The sequence below is a fragment of the Salmo trutta genome, chromosome 4 (genome assembly GCF_901001165.1).
Source record: "Salmo trutta chromosome 4, fSalTru1.1, whole genome shotgun sequence".
NCBI lineage: Eukaryota > Metazoa > Chordata > Actinopteri > Salmoniformes > Salmonidae > Salmo > Salmo trutta.
This window is the reverse complement of record NC_042960.1, coordinates 45,945,601-45,968,303: the sequence shown is the minus strand read 5'-3', so window position 1 is coordinate 45,968,303 and position 22,703 is coordinate 45,945,601. Positions and strand designations below refer to the sequence as shown.

Below are 22,703 nucleotides of genomic sequence, written 5' to 3'. Positions count from 1 at the left end.
TCTATGCTTGCTTCGAGGCAAGCAACACTGAAGCATGCATGAGAGCATCAGCTGTTCCGGATGACTGTGCGATCACGCTCTCCGTAGCTGACGTGAATAAGACCTTTTAAACAGGTCAATATTCACAAGGCCGTATCTAATCAATTTTTTTTTTTTTACTTAACACTTGTTTTTCTTACAAGCCCTTAACCATCAATGCAGTTAAGTAAGCATTTCACTGTAAGGTGTTGTATTCGGCGCATGTGACAAATACAATTTGATTTGATTTCTGGCTGTGGAATCTGACGTTGTGGTTTCTAGCTGAAACCGCAGTCCGTGGCCACAGGGTTTCCCCTGTATAACACAGTCACAAAGTCAAAATTGGCTACAAAAAGTTTGGGTTAGGCATAAGGTTAGCATTGTAAATTTAAGGTTAGGGTTCAGGTTTAAAATCAGATTAAGAAGTGGTGTAGAAATGGGCGGGTTTAGCCGTTAACTTAAAAAAAAGACAAAATTTATGTGCAAGAAACTCAGAGGGATTTGCTTTAGCCGGCCTATCAACTGGGATTAGTCAATGCCGATTGGAACAATGTCGTACAGAATGGAGACCCAAGGAAGGTCTCGGAGATGGTGAAGGACGAATTGGGAAAGGTGGAGTCGCTCACAGTGACCAAGAGCGGTATGATAGTGATTTTCATGTATCAAAAGAGCAAAAAGAGAGCTTTATAAACATTCAACGTATGAAGTGTAGAGTTATGATTTTCAGAGTAGGGCACCAAGGAAATGTGTCTTATCTGGCGTCTCGCTGGATAGAGGCTTCTTGGTATAGGGACAACATGACGGGAATAGTTGGGTCATGTCGATTAACCCATACTGTGAATGGAAAGGAGGAAAGACATTTCTGTACTATTGATGGTGAAAAGTCTCTCCCGACCCATGTAACGATATGTGGTCTGAGCGTATGTACAAAAACCGCTACACTGTCATAAATGTAAAACGTTGGCCACGTGTCAAGTATTTGCAGACGGAATATCAGTGTTGAAGAGTCTGAGGATGCACGATGCTGCAGCTGTGATGGGAATCATGTTCCAGAGTTCACTGAGTGCCCTGTTAGGTTGAAGGAGGTCAAAGTAGCGAGGATCAAGGCTGCAGAGCAGGTCTCCTATACGGAGGCAGTAAAAATTAAGAGAGTAGATGACGCTATGGCAGTGGATGAGTAGCAGCCTGTTGCTGTTGTTCATCAGACAAAATGTCCTGAAATACTAATGAAGGTTTATTTAAAAAAATGTTATGTTCATTGTGCTGGTGATTACTTTGTACAGGACAAACAAATAAATTAAGAAACTGGATATCACCGTGAAAGCAGCAAAAAGGTTAGTCGATCTTCAGGACTTCACGGCTGAAACATTGCAGGGAATATTGTCGGAAGATACTCCCCCTCTCAGGCTCCAGAGCCTGTGTAGGGATCTGAGTTGACATTTGAAACTGAATGAAGGAGTAAATAGTTATTTTTTTGGGGGGGGATAATGAGATTGAGAATACTGAGTATGTTTTGCACCCTTTCCCTTTTTTTTCTTCCTGCGTTAAAGTTTCTCAGTTTTCACCCCACCCAGTAGGTGGCAGCAATACACCTTTTAGAGTCCGCCAATAAAAATTCAAAGAATTAGAAGAAGCGCTCAATAGCTGCCTAATGCAATATGGTATCCAACGGAAAACAAGGCAGACAGCGAGGCTGACGAGGCCATAGGAAATTGATCAACAAATGAAAGTCTATTGTGCACGCGCAATGCGAGCAGTACAATATGCACACGAGTTGGACAATAAAGATCACTTGCCAGTTCTGCAGGCTGATCCTCAAGCATATAAGTCTCCTCTTCTGTTTGTCTCTGCCAATGACTTTGACATCTATCTCACTAAAACATGGCACAGAGAGGTTGACTTTTACCATTTTAATGAAGCAAATATACTGAACAAACGCAACATGTAAAGTGTTGGTCCCATGCACAAAGTCTTTCTCTACAATTTTGTGCACATATTTGTTTACATCGCAGTTAGTGAGCACTTCTCCTTTTCCAAGATAATCCATTCAATTGATAGTTGTGGCATATCAAGAAGCTGATTAAACAGCAAGATTATTACCCAGTTGCACCTTGTGCTGGGGACAATAAAATTCCACAGATGTCTCAAGTTTTGAGGGAATGTGCAATTTGGCATGCTGACTGAAGGAATGTCCACCAGAGCTGTTGCCAGAGAATTTCATGTTCATTTCTCTACCATAAGCCACCTCCAACGTTGTTTTAGAGAATTTGGCAGTACGTCCAACCGGCCTCACAACCGCAGACCACGTGTAACCACGCCAGCCCAGGATCTCCACATCCGGCTTCGGGATCGTCTGAGAACAGCCACTCGGACAGCTGATGAAAGTGTCTGTAATAAAGCCCTTTTTCTCAGGGAAAAACTCATTCTGATTGGCTGGGCCTGGCTCCCCAGTGGGTGACTCATACTTTTATATATTTGACTCAAATATCAAAGTGAGTGAAAGCTTAAAGATAATTTGCTTTTACTGTAGATGAATACATTAGTATTGCTATAACAGAATATTACACTATTTTCTTCAAATTGCAGAGGTCTAGGCACTTTCCTCCATATACAGTTGTGGCCAAAAGTTTTGAGAATTACACCAAAATCTGCTGCCTCAGTTTGTATGATGGCAATTTCCATATACTCCAGAATGTTATGAAGAGTGATCAGATGAATTGCAATTAATTGCAAAGTCCCTCTTTGCCATGCAAATGAACTGAATCCCCCCAAAAACATTTCCACTGCATTTCAGCCCTGCCACAAAAGGACCAGCTGACATGTCAGTAACTCTCTCGTTAACACAGGTGTGAGTGTTGATAAGGACAAGGCTGGAGATCACTCTGTCATGCTGCTTGAGTTCAAATAACAGGCTGGAAGCTTCAAAAGGAGGGTGGAGCTTGGAATCATTGTTCTTCCTCTGTCAACCATGGTTACCTGCAAGGAAACACGTGCCGTCATCATTGCTTTGTACAAAAAGGGCTTCACAGACAAGGATGTTGCTGCCGGTAAGATTGCACCTAAATCAACCATTTATCGGATCATCAAGAACTTTAAGGAGAGCGGTTCAATTGTTGTGAAGAAGGCTTCGGGGCACCCAAGAAAGTCCAAGCACCAGGACCGTCTCCTAAAGTTGATTCAGCTGCGGGATCGGGGCATCACCAGTACAGAGCTTGCTCAGGAATGACAGCAGGCAGGTGTGAATGCATCTGCACGCACAGTGAGGCGAAGCCTTTTGGAGGATGGCCTGGTGTCAAGAAGGGCAGCAAAGAAGCCACTTCTCTCCAGGAAAAACATCAGGGACAGACTGATATTTTGCAAAAGGTACAAGGATTGGACTGCTGAGGACTGGGGTAAAGTCATTTTCTCTGAATCCCCTTTCTGATTGTTTGGGGCATCCGGAAAAAAGCTTGTCCGGAGAAGACAAGGTGAGCGCTACCATCAGTCCTGTGTCATGCCAACAGTTTAACCATCCTGAGACCATTCATGTGTGGGGTTGCTTCTCAGCCAAGGGAGTGGGCTCACTCTCACAATTTTGCCTAAGAACACAGGCATGAATTAAGAATGGTACCAACACATCCTCCGAGAGCAACTTCTCCCAATCATCCAGGAACAGTTTGGTGACGAACAGTACCTTTTCCAGCATGATGGAGCACCTTGCCATAAGGCAAAAGTGATAGCTAACTGGCTCGGGGAACAAAACATCGATATTTTGGGTCCATGGGCAGGAAACTCCCCAGACCTCAGTTCAATTGAGAACTTGTGGTCAATCCTTGAGGCGGGTGGACAAACAAACAACCCACACATTCTGTCAAACTCCAAGCATTGATTATGCAAGAATGGGCTGCCATCAGTCAGGATGTGGCCCAGAAGTTAATTGACAGCATGCCAGGGCGGATTGCAGAGGTCTTGAAAAAGAAAGGTCAACACTGCAAATATTGACTCTGCATTAACTTCATGTAATTGTCAATAAAAGCCTTTGACACATATGAAATGCTTGTAATTATACTTCAGTATTCCATAGTAATATCTAAAGACACTGAAGCAGCAAACTTTGTGGAAATTAATATTTGTGTCATTCTCAAAACTTTTGTCCACAACTGTATGGTGACAAATGGTGTGTTATTGATGAAGCAGCAATAATATTTTGTATAAAAATGACTGATGTAGACCACCCAAAACTGAAAGCATATTTACAGGTAATTGTTTCATTAAAGTGTTGTATGTATAACATTTTTCAGAGCAGTGTATGACAATTACTCAAGTTCCAGTTCCATAATTATATTATTCTCCCACATGATTACCCGAATGCAGCACCTGTCTAGCTGATAAAGTAAGTCTGTTGGTTTTACAGTACACTTACACTACCTCAGATAAACATGCATCAGGCATAAAATAAAACATGCTTGTTATTAAGACCAACATCTCAATCATTTTATTCTGCGTTCTCTCCTCCTTTACTGAAGCATGGTTGTGAGGCCCTGTGAGGAGCTCTACATGTATGTGTAAGTGGATTTAATTATCACTCGCTACATGAAGCACAGACTTTTTTTTATTTTTTTTTACAATTTGTGCACTAAAACTCGCACTTTCCACCTGGAGATATCCCAAAGCAGAGACGCAGGTGAGAATCACACACTACGTCTGATTGATGTGATACTTTATATTCTCACTAGAGGGCAGTATTTGCTTAAATAAATGCTTTCCAATTTAGGAAATCTGATGACAAAATTGTGCACCCATTGCCTTCCTCATACAGGTAGATATCAATGCATGTTCGTGAGCTCAGACAGAAAATCTATTGAGTAGGCCTGATTTCAATCTCTTTCCTTTCATGGAAATGACAGTCAGATTTATTGGGGTCTTTCATTCAGTTCTTTGAGGTCCAACGTATCATCACGATAAGATGGACACAAGACTTTGTGGGTGGTATGAAAAGACCTCCTTCCTGTTTCTGTAATTTTTAACTGAATGAAGATCAGTATCTGTGCTGTGAGCCTGTGGCGAAACCTTTGTCAAAGATGATAAAAAGAGACACGGAGGAAAGAGAAGTACATTGGTCATTTTAGTGTCATTGAAAATGGTTTTCTATGTATGGTGAATCTTAATGCAATTTATTCACCTTTTTGAACACAAAGAAAGACAGTATCTTATATTACTAAAACTCTATTCACTGTTTCTAAAGCCTTTAAGCTTTTGTAAGCTAATTTAGCATAGTTCTTTCATGGAGTACTATTTAAATGAATGACTATTGAATCCATCAATATGGATGTAGTCCTATCATTGTAATTATGTGCTTTCTCTGTATACAGTTGTAATGATCAACTGAAATGTGTTAAAAGCCGAGCATGTGAATGCTGTGAAAATGAGATGCTGGGTATAGGTCGTAGAGCATCCCTGCTTTAAAGGAAATCAGTCCGTTTTTGGGACACATTCATTAAAGTATAAATGCAAGTCGAAAATGGAAATGTGTGTTCAAATTGCAGCTTGTGTCCTCTTCCATAATGAGAAACAGTTTTGGGCAATGGTTGGTGCTAATGCCCTCTGATCCTTCAATTTGGATTAATTCTCAGTGCAATGTTTTCCCTTTTTTAATTAACTCCTAATATTCTAAATACAGTAATTATGTAGATTAAAAGCTCTCAGAAGTAATTTGGGATTATTTGATGAAAAGGCGTTATATATATGAGTAGATGTCCATTGTAGATGTCCATTTTTAGACTCCATAATCATTATAGTACCATAAAGTGCAACAGAATTTTGCTGTGCATTAATATACTTTTCAGTATAGTACACCTGTACCTTTTCAGTATAAGTTTTACCAAATGTTTGAGTATATTAACATTCAAAGTAACCCTTGTCAGAGGAAGGCCCTAAAAATTGTCAAAGACTCCAGCCACCCTTGTCATAGACTATTCTCTCTGCTACCGCAGAGAGCGTCAAGTCTAGGTCCAAAAGGCATCTCAACAGCTTCTACCCCCAAGCCATAAGACTTCTGAACAGCTAATCAAATGGCTACCCAGACTATTTGCATTGCCCCCACACACTTTTACGCTGCTGCTATTCTCTGTTTATTATCTTTGCATATCACTTTAACTCTGCCACAGGGTTCAATTCTTGGGCCAACTCTTTTCTCTGTATACATCAATGATGTCGCTCTTGCTGCTGGTGAGTCTCTGATCCAGCTCTACGCAGACGACACCATTCTGTATACTTCTGGCCCTTCTTTGGACACTGTGTTAACAACCCTCCAGACAAGCTTCAATGCCATACAACTCTCCTTCGGTGGCCTCCAACTGCTCTTAAATACAAGTAAAACTAAATGCATTCTCTTCAACCGATCACTGCCTGCACCTGCCCGCCCGTCCAGCATCACTACTCTGGACGGTTCTAACTTAGAATTTGTGGACAACTACAAATACCTAGGTGTCTGGTTAGACTGTAAGCTCTCCTTCCAGACTCGCATCAAACATCTCCAATCCAAAGTTAAATCTAGAATTGGCTTCCTATTTCGCAACAAAGCATCCTTCACTTATGCTGCCAAACATACCCTCGTAAAACTGACCATACTACCGATCCTCGACTTCGGCGATGTCATTTACAAAATAGCCTCCAATACCCTACTCAATAAACTGGATGCAGTCTATCACAGTGACATCCGTTTTTGTCACCAAAGCCCCATATACTACCCTCCACTGCGACCTGTACGCTCTCATTGGCTGGCCCTCGCTTCATACTCGTCGCCAAACCCACTGGCTCCAGGTCATCTACAAGACCCTGCTAGGTAAAGTCCCCCCTTATCTCCGTTCACTGGTCACCGTAGCAGCACCCACCTGTAGCACACGCTCCAGCAGGTATATCTCTCTGGTCACCCCCAAAGCCAATTCCTCCTTTCGCCGTCTCTCCTTCCAGTTCTCCGCTGCCAATGACTGGAGCAAACTACAAAAATCTCTGAAACTGGAAACGCTTATCTCCCTCACTAGCTTTAAGCACCAGCTGTCAGAGCAGCTCACGGATCACTGCACCTGTACATAGCCCATCTATAATTTAGCCCATACAACTACCTCTTCCCCTACTGTATTTATTTTGCTCCTTTGCACCCATTATTTCTACTTCGCACTTTCTTCCACTGCAAATCTACCATTCCAGTGTTTTACTTGCTATATTGTATTTACTTTGCCACCATGGCCTTTTTTGCCTTTACCTCCCTTATCTCACCTCCATTTGCTCACATTGTATATAGACTTATTTTTCTACTGTATTATGGACTGTATGTTTGTTTTACTCCATGTGTAACTCTGTGTTGTATGTGTCGAACTGCTTTGCTTTATCTTGGCCAGGTCGCAATTGTAAATGAGAACTTGTTCTCAACTTGCCTACCTGGTTAAATAAAGGTGAAATAAACTAAATAAACTCTACCTACATGTACATATTGCCTCAATTACCTTGACTAACCGGTGCCCCCGCACATTGACTCTGTACCAGTACCCCCAGTATATAGCCTCGCTATTGTTATTTTACTGCTGCTCTTTTATTTTTTACTTGACACGTATTTTTCTTAACTGCATTGTTGGTTAAGGGCTTGTAAGCAAGCATTTCACTGTAAGGTCTACACCTGTTGTATTCGGCGCATGTAACAAATACAATTTGATTTGTTCTATTCCACTCTTCTTATCTGTCTTGTTTTAACATTTGTTGATTTTTAAGGTCATGCAATGGTAATAAGCTGATGACGGGACCTGCGCAGTAGGTGTCCTTGTAAATGGGGCCTGTCATGCCAAATACTCTCTGCCTGCCAATTCGTGTACCCCCATGCATCACATTAGGATTCGATAAGCTGTTAACGTCTGTTGCTATGTCAACGGTGTGGTGAGCTAATGCGTAACATTTTGGAAAACATTGCAGCCAAATGGACATTGTTTTCAGCGGAAGAGTCAAAGGCCTTCAAGGACATTCAAACTCATACAACTGGCAGTCTCAACAGAGAGAAACAAAGACACACAAATACACATCTTCAATACATTTCACAGCCTGTCCATCTTTCTACTTTTCTCACAGTGGACCAACCAAAGGTGAGAAATATGATGACAGAAATGGAGGATGATGAAGAAATAACGTTACCAGATAACTGAGTTCTAAAGCTGAACACAGAGAATGTACACCTTTTCGAGAATCACTCAATTGGTATGGCACTAACTGCTGTATTCTTGAATGGAGAGCAAATGAGAAAAACAAGTGGAATTTCTAATACTCATATCTGAATGCAGAAACAGTTTCAATGTTGTGTATAAACTGAGTTGTGCTTACTGCCCATATGTTAATCCAGTGACAATTTGGTTCTTACTTGTGCCTCTTGTTTGTGTTTTTAAATCTTTGTAGATGAGGAACTACCTCCTATTAAACGGGGGGATGATCACAGACAGACGCAGCACCTTCCAGCCACAACTACCCACTGTGGTAACACCTAGACAGCTGCTGTGCAGGACAGGCCCTCACCTGTCTCGCTCCTCTTGCTGACTATAACATATTCCTATTCTGTCACATCTCACAGTTAGGCTTGTGATCTACTTTCCTGAGAATATTCAAAAGACTATGCTAGAGAATGCAACCTTGGTGGGAGACCGAAGTAGCTGTCAGTAAAGCTCATGTGGGGAGGATGTAGTTTCAATGCTAATGTAACTCTGATATGGAAAACTAACACCCTCAGGCTTTACTTTGCTGCTCAATGCTCTCAGGTTAAAAACAGAAAGAGCTGCTTTAAACATATCTTACCTTCCATCATAAGCAGTTTAGACAGTGATAATTATGTAATTTCCTGGAGAGTACATGAACTGTGTCAATGTGATTACAGTACACATTGTACAATAAGTTAACTATTAAACTACTGTATGCTTCTCTTTCTACATGCTGTACATTTTCAGTATTACAATACTCACCCAATAGGCTATTCTTGTACAAAAACTGTTTTTATAAACTTTTGAAATAACGTTATTTAACATATTGTCATGAGTGTAAGTCAACAGCACCTGTCAGTCTTTCAAAGACACCTATCTTAGTCTTTCTGTTAGATACGCCATCCGTTTGAAGAGTAATCAAGCAGATGTGTTAAATGATTACCCTCATCCACACAAGTGTTCTAAGATGAGAGCGGGGAACTTTTCTGAGTTTACTTTTCTGAGAACCTGTACTCTGTTAAAAACAAGCCGCCTCCACAGGATAGATAATAACAGGTTATAATATTCACAGTTGCTGTAAATCAACCTAATCACATGGTTGATCACTTGTTATTTGATGATAATATAATCTGTCGTGGACAGATTCTGCGTGTAAAACAGGAAGTGACAAACTTTCACAATAATTTTACTTCAGGGTAATTGAGATTAAGGCTAATATAAAAAGAAAGACAGGCGTGTAATTTCTATCAACAGAGTTCATTACAGCTCTTAGAGGTCAAGTACAAACAGGGCTGAAAATAACAGCCTTTCATAGAAGAAAATTAGGGGTATGACAGGTGTGTGTGTGTGTGTGTGTGTCCTTGTGTCCTTGCATGTGTGCTAACAGGTGTTTGTGGGCGTGCGTGCGTTTGTGTGTGTGTGCTGTAAGTAAGCAGAACGGGGCTATGCTAGGTTTAATTAATTAGATCAAGAGACTTTATGAGATGCTTGATATGCTTTATAGGTAGCCATTAACCTGGCAGGATATGGTGACATTTAGAGCATTCAAATGTTTCCTTCGAGGAGACATGCCGTTTACAATACTGACATTCTGAAACTAAAAGTCAACCATCTTAAACCTGTCTCCCTTTTTATTGTCTCTATTGTAGGATATACTGTGAGGACAAGCAGAGTTTCCTGCAAGACCGTGAGGATGATGGAGATACGACAGCAGGAGGACAATTGCTTCACTTACTACAGGTGCTTTGCTCTGTGTCCACTTTACTTCCTTCCCTTTGGTGCTCTATTCAGTATTCACGTGGTTGCCTCATGATATCCCGCCTGCTCAGGGACCCATTTTAAGTTTTCAACCCAACCGTCTGTGGTCTTGGGGTTCACTGACCCTCATTATATATGTTATATATATATACTTGAATATTATGTCAAGTCCAAGGTAATATATATTATTTCCTATTTAGTATTTCACTTGGATACTGCATTCTTAATGTGTCCTTGTTCTCTCCAAGCACGCTTATTCCCAGGGTGCAGTGATGATGAGATGCCCTTTAAACTGACTGGGATATAGAAAGGGGCTTCTGTCTGTTCCTTAGCAACCCTTCCACCAGAAACAAATTAAAACCTGCAAGGTGACTTTATGTAAACTTTCACTCCAAAATAATGGCTTGAGACGAGGAACAAACACGTTTAGTTTTGCAGCACAGGAGCATAAAAACATAATTGAACATAAAATCCACATGGATGACAATGACACACAGTTCTAGTGAATACACTGAGCTAGGACATTAAGTCAAGACAGTTATCAATACTAATATATATAGTAGGCCTACTAGTGATCAACATTAGCAGCAGCACAAAAGTATAGCAAGCCAAAGTTTCCTAATAGGTAAAGTGCTCTTCGTGTTCTTAGATCATCTGGTCAACAACATATCAACAATGTGCTGACAAAAACATAATCAACATCACCTTCATCAACAACAACATATTACCATCGTCATCCTCAAAATCATCATCATCCCTAGCCTACCTCCTTCTATTCTCTGTATTCAAATGGCCAATGACAGTCAAAAGCGTACATTCTCTCCACAAACTATGACCAAACAAACATTGAAAGGCAAACAGGTCAAATCAAATCCAACAAAAAAGTGTGAAATGGTTTTAAGAATCCAAGGTCCAGGAAAACCCTTGAGACATTCATCCGAAACAAACCAGAAATATGTTATTATAAACATGCTTCAAGCAAAAGGGCCTTCAGAATAGACAGAGAGAACTCACACAGCGGTTTGTGTGTTGGCACCATAACACACACACACACACACACACACACACATACACACACACACACACACACACACACACACACACACACACAGTCACCTATACACGTCTACTAACTTTACCCTGTCACTGTTTGAAGGCCAATCTGTGCTGTAATTGGTGTCAGTGGAAACAAAATAAGATGCTGTAATCCAAACTAAATGTTGCATTCAAGCAAGCATTCAATCCTGTCCCAGTCAATACCAGTTGGTACAGACTGAGGCTCCAACAATTAAATCATTTCCAAAATCGTTTTCATTCCCTCTGTTTCATGCGTTCGTATTCACGCACATCATCAGCCAGCATTAATGACAAATGTCAGACTATGACAGTGGAGTGCACCACTGTGAAATTCCTCATTGCATTTCTCTACTGGAGTCCAGAGCCTTGTTTACACATTTCTCAGATAAATCTGCCTTTGATTGTAGCCCTTTGCCAGAAACAAAAGCAATGGACCATGTCTGATTGGGAGAAGACATCTTGAGAGGAAGTTGTACTGAGCTGAACCCCAGAGGACTTTGCTTTATCTATGCTCTGGACAATCTGATTTTGGATTATAGGTCGCAGTGAGTCTGTTCAAGTCAGTCTGCCTACTTAGTGAGGTGTGTTGCTAACTAAATATGCAATATTGAATATCAAATGTGCTTCCCTCCTACAAGGGATATGATGTGTGTGTCAATGAGAGATGGTCAAGAGCTGGTCACATGTCATCATCCTCTCATTGCCACTGAATCTGACCCAACGAGTGAAGAGAAGAACCTTCCGTCTAATGCTCCCCCTCATACTCAAGTGCCTTTTGGGTAATATTCTGATTAATGTTCTACGCACGCTTCTCAACACTGACAGGCTCATTCTTAATCTGTTCTTTTCTAATCTCTTTTCCTCTCAGTCCCCTTCTCCATTTCCTCATTTAGAATTGAGCGTTTATTCAACTCTGGGGTACGGATGTGAAGTGTGTAGCGGAGAATAAAGGCACACGTTTTTTAATACAGTAAATAGGCAGATGGCATTGGCACTGTCTCCCATGCTGCGTGGAGGGCTCTTGATTGACAGCAGAGGGGTTGAGGCAGATATTCTCCCGGATAAAGGCTTATTCTTTGCAATGCAACTTGTGTCAGCTGCAGAGCTGAAACCAGACATCCAGGGGGTGTTCACTAGTCATCCCCTGTCACATGTGGCCTGTCAATCATCTTGCTAATCATCACATCGTCTTTGGTATGACAGATGAGGTGCTTGAGTACATGAACCAGTGACCACAATGTTGCTCATCTAAATCGCCAAGCACACTGTTGTTGGACCACTTAGAGAGTTGACATAAACCATCTGTCGAGGGAAGATAATGTCAGTTATTAAGTCTATCTATATTTTGCCATGGGAACAAGTGGTTTTGCAAAACGATTCTCTCTGTATGCTGATATCTTTGTCATGGAAGAGGAAAACATGTCTGTATTCTTCTGTTTATTGCTTAACATCGGTTTTCTAATCTTTCTCCAAACAGCCATTATATGTAATTAATATCTGTCATTTGATGATGTGATTTTTTTCCAGCCCTCGTCAGGTCTATGTCAAACCTATGTTGTCCTAACAACAGAGCACAAGCACACACAATCATCAACATCCACACATATACAGTGCATTCTTTTTCTATATTTTGTTACGTCACAGCCTTGTTCTAAAATGGATTAAATTAAACATTTTCCTCATCAATCTACACAAAATACCCCATAATGACCAAACTAAAACAGTTTTTTAGACATGTTTGCAAAAAAATGTTTTTTGCTTTGTCATTATGGTGTTTTGTGTGTAGATTGATGAGGGGGGAATAAAGATTCAATCAATTTTAGAATAAGGCTAAAAACGTAACAAAATGTGGAAAAAGTCAAGGGTTCTGAATATTTTGGGAATGCACTGTAAATCATGTGCCACTGCTATTCCCACTGTGCCAACACCACTCTGTTGTCCCACCTCAGATCCTGGATCTGCGGAAGGTGGTTATCTCGCTGGTATGGAGGGATTCTGCTGGGTCCAGACCGTTTCCAACACATCAACAACTCTGCCAGAAACATCCTGGTCCAGGAGGGATACACTTCCTCTGCAGTGAGACCCTCTCTCCCTATTAGCAATGTGTCCAAGTTTGGCACAAGTCCACACTAAAGTGTGTATATAAGTTCAGTGACTTTAGTCTGAATGTTGAACAATTCCTTGAAAGCTGTTTGAGTTTCATGGGAAAATGTAAGTTTAAATGTAAGTTTCTAACATCAAGCTTGATGGGGAATTGTTTTTGTGTTACTCGTTGTTGGAAGCTTTGAGAAAAGCAGCATTAAAGAGGCATATACAAAGACACTAATGTGAAAGTTGAATGAAAACTTTCCCCTCTCCGTATCTGAAACAAATGCTATTTATGGAAAGTTGTGATGAAACCAGGTCAGAGAGTATTAGATTTTCTACTCTGAGATAAACTGTTTGTTGTTCTGTTTCCCCTAATTTCTGTGCAAATGAGGACTTTGAAACAGGTGTCAGGATTGTTATCATTGGTTACGCTCAGGTTTGAAGATGCTGGCACTCTATTGTTCCTCTGGTCTGTAGTCTGTACTTCAAAGGTGCATCAGAAAGAGCTGGGGAAAATACTCTCATTGTTTGGTTTTGATTGAATTATCTACTTAAACAAAAAACAGTTCATTCAGAACATGTATTATTTTTTACAAGTCAATAACAGTTGGGCAAATAACCAATTGAAGATGGTGTCCAACTTTACACTTTGTAGTCATAATTGCTGTTATTAATATGTAAAACCCTTAGCCACGACAAGGACTTGTCTCTGAAGGAAATTATGCATAACTCCTTCAGATCCTCCAGATCACAGTGTGTTTATCCGCCTTTATGACTGCTTCTCTGTTATTGTTTTAGAGTGCAGCACGATGGGAACCATTCATTCACAAGCTAGAGGTCATGTACAGTATTATGGAGTAGTGGCAGAGTGCCACTTAATATCTTACGTATAAGTAGGGGAGTGGAAGCATTTACTACACACTAGACCCAAATTCCAGCCCAAACAATACTGCCATGAGATGAAACAGCATCCAATGTCGTCTCTCGTAGGCTAGCGCGAGGACTCGCTCTTTGAAAGGATGGAGTTGTGTAACGGCCCTGGTTTTACAAACGCGGATATCGACTCTGCCACAGGAGCATACTTTTGTGGCACAGTTGATGGCGCGCTGGGCTTCGTGCCAGAACGTGCACACAAATGGCGTGCAGTGCCTACAGCTAGGGCTGTTACTGTGACCGTCTTACTGCCACCCCGGCGGTCACGAGTTATGACCGCAGTCAAATTCCATGTGAACGTTTAGTCACATAACTAGGCTTCTCCAAGCTCTGAGGCTGCTGATGGTCATTAGTAGCACTTTATTGTCCCTCTAATCACTCTGACATCAATGCAAATGTTCTCAAAAATCAAATCAAATACTTAATGAGATCCCATGAGCTCAACATTTCTATAGGTTATGCAATTGCATTAGAAAACAAGAGTTTTGATGGCCTCTATTAAAAAGAGGAGGATCCCATCAGCTTTCTATAGGCTAGGCCTCCTATATTTATTTCTCAACTTTCTTAATATGAAGCACATTGCTTCGCTTTACAACAGGAGTAAAGCCTACCTGGCTGGCATGAAAATGAATCATGGGAAAGCGTACTCCGTCCGCTATTTAAGTGCATAGATGGCATGTATTGTTCTGAGACGGGTGCATGAAAATGGTCCATTATATATCTAAAATAATTTTAAACATACATTATATTACTTAGCACTTGTAAAGACTATTAAATCAAGAATAGTCTGAAGGGTGACTTATCCTATCACTTGTGCAGTAAGGCAAGAAACAGCGCATTGCTTTTTTTGTATCTTTTTAAAATTATAGTCTCACACCTCATGTAGCCTAGCCCATAGGCCTAATATGTTTTGATTTGGTATGTAGGTTTGTAGGGTTTGTATCACAACTAAAGTGGGCAAATAACGTCTTAAAATTAAGCACTTTAATCCACTTTACAACTGATGTAGAGCCTAACTGGTATACATAGGCGGCGTGTGAGTTTCATGTTTGGGGAAGACAAATACCTATTTCCCTCATTAAAATGCAAATCAATTTATAACATTTTGACATGTGTTTTTCTGGATTTGTTTGTTGTTATTCTGTCTCTCACTGTTCAAATAAACCTACCATTAACATTATAGACTGATCATTTCTTTGTCAGTGGGCAAATGTACAAAATCAGCAGGGGATCAAATACTTTTTTCCCTCACTGTATACTGTAGGAGGACCTGTTTCTTTGTTAACCGCTCAATTGAGCTGCATGTGTGCAGTCCCTTGGAAATCGTTTGGAGAAAATATCCTTTCTATTTTATTCAGCTATGTTCAAATGAATTCTTCATAATATAAAATTATATAAAATAATGCCACAGAATTGTAAGCACATTTTTTCTTCTAAATAAACTAGTGTAGCCCACAGCCATATCAAATGTATTTATAAAGCCATTTTTACATCAGCAGAGATGAGTCTTCAGTAAAGACTCTCATATGGATAGGCAGACCATTCCATAAAAAGGGAGCTCTATAGGAGAAAGCCCTGACTCCAGCTGTTTGCTTAGAAATTCTAGGGACAATAAGGAGGTCTGCGTCTTGTGACCATAGCGTATGTGAAGGTATGTACGGCAGGACCATATCGGAGAGATATGTAGGAGCAAGTCCATGTAATGCTTTGTAGGTTAGCAGTAAAACCTTGAAATCAGCTCTAGCCTTAACAGGAAGCCAGTGTAGAGAGGCTAGCACTGGGGTAATATGATACAATTTTGGGGTTGTAGTCAAGATTCTAGCAGCTGTATTTATCAGTAACTGAAATATATTTAGTGTTTTATCCGAGTAGCCAGAGAGTAGAGCATTGCAGTAGTCTAATCTAGAAGTGACAAAAGCTTGGATTAGTTTTTCTGCAACATTTTTTAACAAAATGTGTCAGATTTTTTGCAATGTCAGGAAGATGGAAAAAACTGCCCTTGAAAAATTCTTGATATGTTTGTCAAAAGAGAGATCAGGGTCCAGAGTAACGCCGCGGTCCTTCAAAGTTTTATTTGAGACAACTGTACAACCTTCAAGATTAATTGAAGAACAGTTTGCTGTTCTCCCAGGGTCAGCTTGATGATTGTGGAGGCCAGATGACCTGGCCTCCACAATCACCCGACCTCAACCCAATTGACATGGTTTGGGATGAGTTGGACTGCAGAGTGAAGGATAAGTATCCAACAAGTGCTCAGCATATGTGGGAACTTCTTCAAGAGTGTTGGAAAAGCATTCCAGGTGAAGCTGGTTGAGAGAATGCCTAGAGTGTGCAAAGCTGTCATCAAGGCAAAGGGTGGCTACTTTGAAGAATCTCAAATATCAAATATATTTTGATTAGTTTAACACTTGTTTGCTTGCTACATGATTCCATATGTGTTATTTCATAGTTTTGATGTCTTCACTATTATTCTACAATGTACAAAATAGTAAAAATAAAGAAAAACCCTTGAATGAGTAGGTGTGTCCACATTTTTGACTGAAACTGTATATTAGCCCTTACTGAGACTCACTTAGATAATTCATTTGATGATACAGCAGTAGGAATGCAAGGATATAACATCTATAGAAGAGACAGGAATGCTTATGGAGGAGGTGTTGCTGTATACTGTATATCCAGAGCCATATTCATCTTCTGCACATCTACCACTCCAGTGTTTAATTGCTATATTGTAATTACTTCGCCACCATCGCCTATTTATTGCCTTATCTCCCTTATCTTACCTCATTTGCACTCACTGTATATAAACTTTTTGTTTTCTTTTTTCTACTGTATTATTGACTGTATGTTTTGTTTATTCCATGTGTAACTCTGTGTTGTTGTATGTGTCGAATTGTTATGCTTTATCTTGGCCAGGTCGCAGTTGCAAATGAGAACTTGTTCTCAACTAGCCTACCTGGTTAAATAAAGGTGAAATAAAAATAAATAAATAAATATTCCTGTAATGCTTAGAGAAGAGCTTATGTCAAGTGTTATTGAAGTGTTGTGGTTGCAAGTTAACCTGGCACATCTAAAGCATTTTCTTTTGGTGAGGTGCAAAAAGTCAGTATCTAAATAATATGTGTGAAATGCTTGATAGTGTATGTGATGTTAACAAAGAGGTCTACTTTCTTGGGGACCTGAATATTGACTGGTTTTCATCAAGCTGTCCGCTCAAGAGGAAGCTTCTAACGGTAACCAGTGCCTGTAACCTGGTTCAGGTTATTAATCAACCTACCAGGGTGTTTACACTACAGAAACAAGATCATCCACATGTATTTATCACTAATACTGTAGAACTTTGTTCTAAAGCTGTATCCGTATCCATTGGATGCAGTGATCACAATATAGTGGCTATATCCAGGAAAGCCAAAGTTCCAAATAGCTGGGCCTAAAATAATGTATAAGAGAACCTACAAAAGATTTTGATGTGACTCTTATGTGGATGATGTTAAAAATATTTGTTGGAACATCCAGACTCTGCACTTGGTGAATTTATGAAATTGCTTCTTCCAATTTTTGATAAACATGCACCTGTTAAAAAACTGACTGTAAGAACTGTTAAGGCCCCATGGATTGATGAGGAATTGAACAACTGTATGGTTGAAAGAGATGGGGCAAAAGGAGTAGCTAATACATCTGACTGGCTTACTTACTGCAAAGTGAGAAATTATGTGACTGAACTCTACAAAAAGAAGAAACTGTATTATGAAGCCAAAATCAGTGATATAAAGAATGATGGATAAAACCTTTGGAGTACTTTAAATTAAATTATGGGCAGAAAAACACATTCAAATACATATTTCATGTAGAGATGGCTTATTGATCACAAAACCATTTGATGTTGCAAATTATTTAAATTATTACATCTTTGGCAAAGTGGGCAAACTTAGGTAGGAAATGCCAAGTACAACCGATTGGCAAACATACTGCAAATTAAGAAATCATGTGACTAAACTGAATAAAAAGAAGAAGAAACTACACTATGAAACAAAGATAAATGACATAAAGAATGATAGTAAAAAGTTTTGTACCACCTTAAATGACATTTTGGGCAAAAGGAAAACTCCGCTCCATCATTCATTGAATCAGATGGCTCATTTATCAGAAAACCCACTGATATTGCCTTTAACGATTTTTTTCATTGGCAAGATTAGCAAACTTAGGCATGACATGCCAGCAACAAACGCGGACACTATGCATCCAAATATATTTGACCAAATTATGAAAGACAAGCATTGTAATTTTGAATTCCGTAAAGTAAGTGTGGAAGAGGTTAAAAAAATATTTTGGTCTATCAACAATGACAAGCCACCGGGGTGTTTGACCAGATACAATGCTATTTCACAGTAAACAAAGGAAGGACATTCAACAAGCACAGCACTTACACAAATAACTGATGATTGGCTGAGAGAAATTGCTGATAGAATATTGTGGGGGCTGTTTTGTTAGACTTCAGTGCGGCTTTTGAAATTATCGATTATAGTCTGTTGCCGGACAAATGTACATTACCGTTCAAAAGTGTGGGGTCACTTAATAATTTCCTTGTTTTTGAAAGAAAAGGAAATTGTTTGTCCATTAAAATAACATCAAATTGATCAGAAATACAGTGTAGACATTGTTAATGTTGTAAATGACTATTGTAGCTGGAAACGGCTGAATTTTAATGGAATATCTACATAGGCGTACAGGGCCCATTATCAGCAACCATCACTCCTGTGTACCAATGGAACGTTGTGTTAGCTAATCTAAGTTTATCATTTTAAAAGGCTAATTGATCATTAGGAAACCCTTTTGCAATTATGTTAGTACAGCTGTAAACTGTTGTTCTGATTAAAGAAGCAATTAAACTGGTCTTCTTTAGACTAGTTGAGTATCTGGAGCATCAGCATTTGTGGGTTTGATTACAGGCTCAAAATGGCCAGAAACCAATAACTTTCTTCTGAAACTCGTCAGTGTATTCTTGTTCTGAGAAATGAAGGCTATTCCATGTGAGAAATTGCCAAGAAACTGAAGATCTCATACAACGCTGTGTACCACTCCCTTCACAGAACAGCGCAAACTGGGTCTAACCAGAATAGAAAGAGGAGTGGGATGCCCCGGTGCACAACTGAGCAAGAGGACAAGTACATTAGAGTGTCTAGTTTGATAAACAGACACCTCACACGTCCTCAGCTGGCAGCTTCGTGAAATAGTACCCGCAAAACACCAGTCTCAACGTCAACAGTGAAGAGGCGACTCCGGGATGCTGGTCTTCTTGGCGGGTTTCCAGGCATGTTTAAGTACCTGTTCTGACAGAGCTGACTAAAACATCTTGAAAGGGAATGAACGAGTGTTTTGAATCTGTTCAGACCCAGAAACGTGTTCCTGAAATAACATCATACTGCTAAAAAAAAGTGAGGAGGACATGCCTTTCACGACCATGGTCATGCATTTGGGGCAGTATAGCTTGCAAATAGGTTGCCTAATGTGACCATATTGTTACCTTTTTTCATAGAGGCTAGGTTGGGCTCCAATCTATTTTGATAAACGACCAAGTATGCTTATTGCAATTTTCAGGCTTGAACTATATAATTTTACCACGCTGTGAAGTGGTTGGCTGATTAACAATCAGTACATTGAAATGATCACCAGTTTAGCTGTACAAAGTGAGCTTAGCAGGGAACATGACATGAGGCTTCAGACAATTTTTATTTTAACCTTTATTTTAACAGGGAATCCCATTGAGATCAATGTCTCTTTCTCAGGGGAGCCCTGCATGCACACAAAAGTACAATAGAATACAAAATCACAAACACACTCAAGAAAAACAAACAAAGAATCACATTCCTCATAAGAGGTCCCCAATATACATGTTGAACTGCCCAAGAGGCATCAGTACATCCAGTTGTAGAGAACTCTGTAGACTGTTCCATACAAGGGGTGCAAATAAACTAACAGCTGATATAGCTAACTCCGAGGAGAAAACAAAATAGACATTGTTTTAGCTAGAATATGGTTGCACTTTTGTTTCGGTAGTGAGTAAACCAATGCACTGATCAGTGATGAGTGGACCAGTGGTCGTTCTGCCCTTGAGCAAGGCAGTTAACCCCCAACAACAACTGCTCCACAGGCGCCGATGATGTGGACGTTGATTAAGGCAGCCACCCGCACCTCTCTGATTCAGAGGGGTTGGGTTAAATGCGGAAGACACATTTTCGGTTGAATGCATTCAGTTGAATGCGTTCAGTTGTGCAACTGACTAGGTATCCCCTTTCCCTTTTTCCCCAATTTGGTCTTCTTGTGAAATAATGAACGATTTCTCAGATTCAGATCAGAGAAATATGTAATAATGTGAAACGTGGATAGGCATTTGCTATGCAACTACAGTCGTGGCCAAAAGTTTTGAGAATGACACAAATATTAATTTTCACAAAGTCTGCTGCCTCAGTTTGTATGATGGCAATTTGCATATACTCCAGAATGTTATGAAGAGTGATCAGATGAATTGCAATTAATTGCAAAGTCCCTCTTTGCCATGCAAATGAACTGAATCCCCCAAAAACATTTCCACTGCATTTCAACCCTGCCACAAAAGGACAAGCTGACATCATGTCAGTGATTCTCTTGTTAACACAGGCATGAGTGTTGATGGGGACAAGGCTGGAGATCACTCTGTCATGCTGATTGAGTTCGAATAACAGACTGGAAGCTTCAAAAGAAGGGTGGTGCTTGGAATCATTGTTCTTCCCCTGTCAAACATGGTTACCTGCAAGGAAACACGTGCCGTCATCATTGCTTTGCACATAAAGGGCTTCACAGGCAAGGATATTGCTGCCAGTAAGATTGCACCTAAATCAACCATTTATCAGATCATCAAGAACCTCAAGGAAAGCGGTTCAATTGTTGTGAAGAAGGCTTCAGGGCACCCAAGAAAGTCCAGCAAGCGCCAGGACTGTCTCCAAAAGTTGATTCAGCTGCGGGATCGGGGCACCACCAGAACAGAGCTTGCTCAGGAATGGCAGCAGGCAGGTGTGAGTGCATCTGCACGCACAGTGAGGCGAAGACTTTTGGAGGATGCCTGATGTCAAGAAGGGCAGCAAAGAAGCCACTTCTCTCCAGGAAAAACATTAGGGGCAGACTGATATTCTGCAAAAGGTACAGGGATTGGACTGCTGAGGACTGGGGTAAAGTCATTTTCTCTGATGAATCCTCATTCCGATTGTTTGGGGCATCCGTAAAAAAGCATGTCCGGAGAAGACAAGGTGAGCGCTACCATCAGTCCTGTGTCATGCCAACAGTAAAGCATCCTGAGACCATTCATGTGTGGGGTTGCTTCTCAGCCAAGGGAGTGGGCTCACTCACAATTTTGCCTAAGAACACAGCTATAAATAAAGAATGGTACCAACACATCCTCCGAGAGCAACTTCTCCCAACCATCCAGGAACAATGCTGTTTCCAGCATGATGGAGCACCTTGCCATAAGGCAAAAGTGATAACTAAGTGGCTCAGGGAACATAACATTGATATTTTGGGTCCATGGCCAGGAAACTCCCCAGACCTTAATCCCATTGAGAACTTGTGGACAATCCTCAAGAGGCGGGTGGACAAACAAAATCTCACAAATTCTGTCAAACTCCAAGCATTGATTATACAAGAATGGGCTTCCATCAGTCAGGATGTGGCCCAGAAGTTAATTGACAGCATGCTAGGGCGGATTGCAAAGGTCTTGAAAAAGAAGGGTCAACATTGCAAATATTGAGTTTTTGCATCAACTTCATGTAATTGTCAATAAAAGCCTTTGACACTTATGAAATGCTTGTAATTATACTTCAGTATTCCATAGTAATGTCTGACAAAAATATCTAAAGACACTGAGGCAGCAGACTTTGTGTTAATATTTGTGTCATTCTCAAAACTTTTGGCCACGACTGTACACTGAAAGCATAGAAAATGGATACACTGACAACAGGGTGAACAACTCACTGGTTGTCGACGAATACTATATGTTTTCCATCTACGTAATGAAGTGGTGCTCTTCGAACTCTTCTCTTTTCCCTCATTTATTCAGTGTTATTTTCCTTTATTGTTTTGCAGGATGAGACATCCAAAGCTGGGGAGAAGAACAAAAAGTCAAAAAGCAAGGAGACAAAGTAAAAGTGATATCCTCTAAATCAGGAGTGGGCAAACTTTTTGGCTCGATGGCCACATCGGGATTTTGAAATTCAATGGAGGGCTGCATTCTTTTGGGGAACCAATTGTTTGTTAAAATCAATTTGCAGGGGCCTCTCGAGTGGCGCAGCGGCCTAAGGCACTACATCGCAGTGTTTGAGGTGTCCCTACAGACCCGGGTTCGATCCTAGGCTGTGTCACAGCTGGCCGTGACTGGGAGACCCATGAGGCAGCGCAGAATTGGCCCAGCATCGTCTAGGTTAGGAGAGGATTTGTGCAGGCCGAGATTTCCTTGTCCCACGCTCTAGCAACTCCTGTGGCGGGCCGGGCGCATGCACGCTTACACGGTCGCTAGGTGTACAGTGTTTCCTCCGACACATTGGTGGGGCTGGCTTCCGGGTTAAGCGGGCATTGTGTCAAGAAGCA

General features: G+C 40.6%; 1 pseudogene; it reads left to right on the top strand.

Annotated features, from left to right (window-relative positions):
* The first annotated feature begins 606 nt into the window (after positions 1 to 606).
* Positions 607 to 22,329, top strand: LOC115193032 (protein IMPACT-like; annotated as a pseudogene).
* The last annotated feature ends 374 nt before the right edge of the window (positions 22,330 to 22,703 follow it).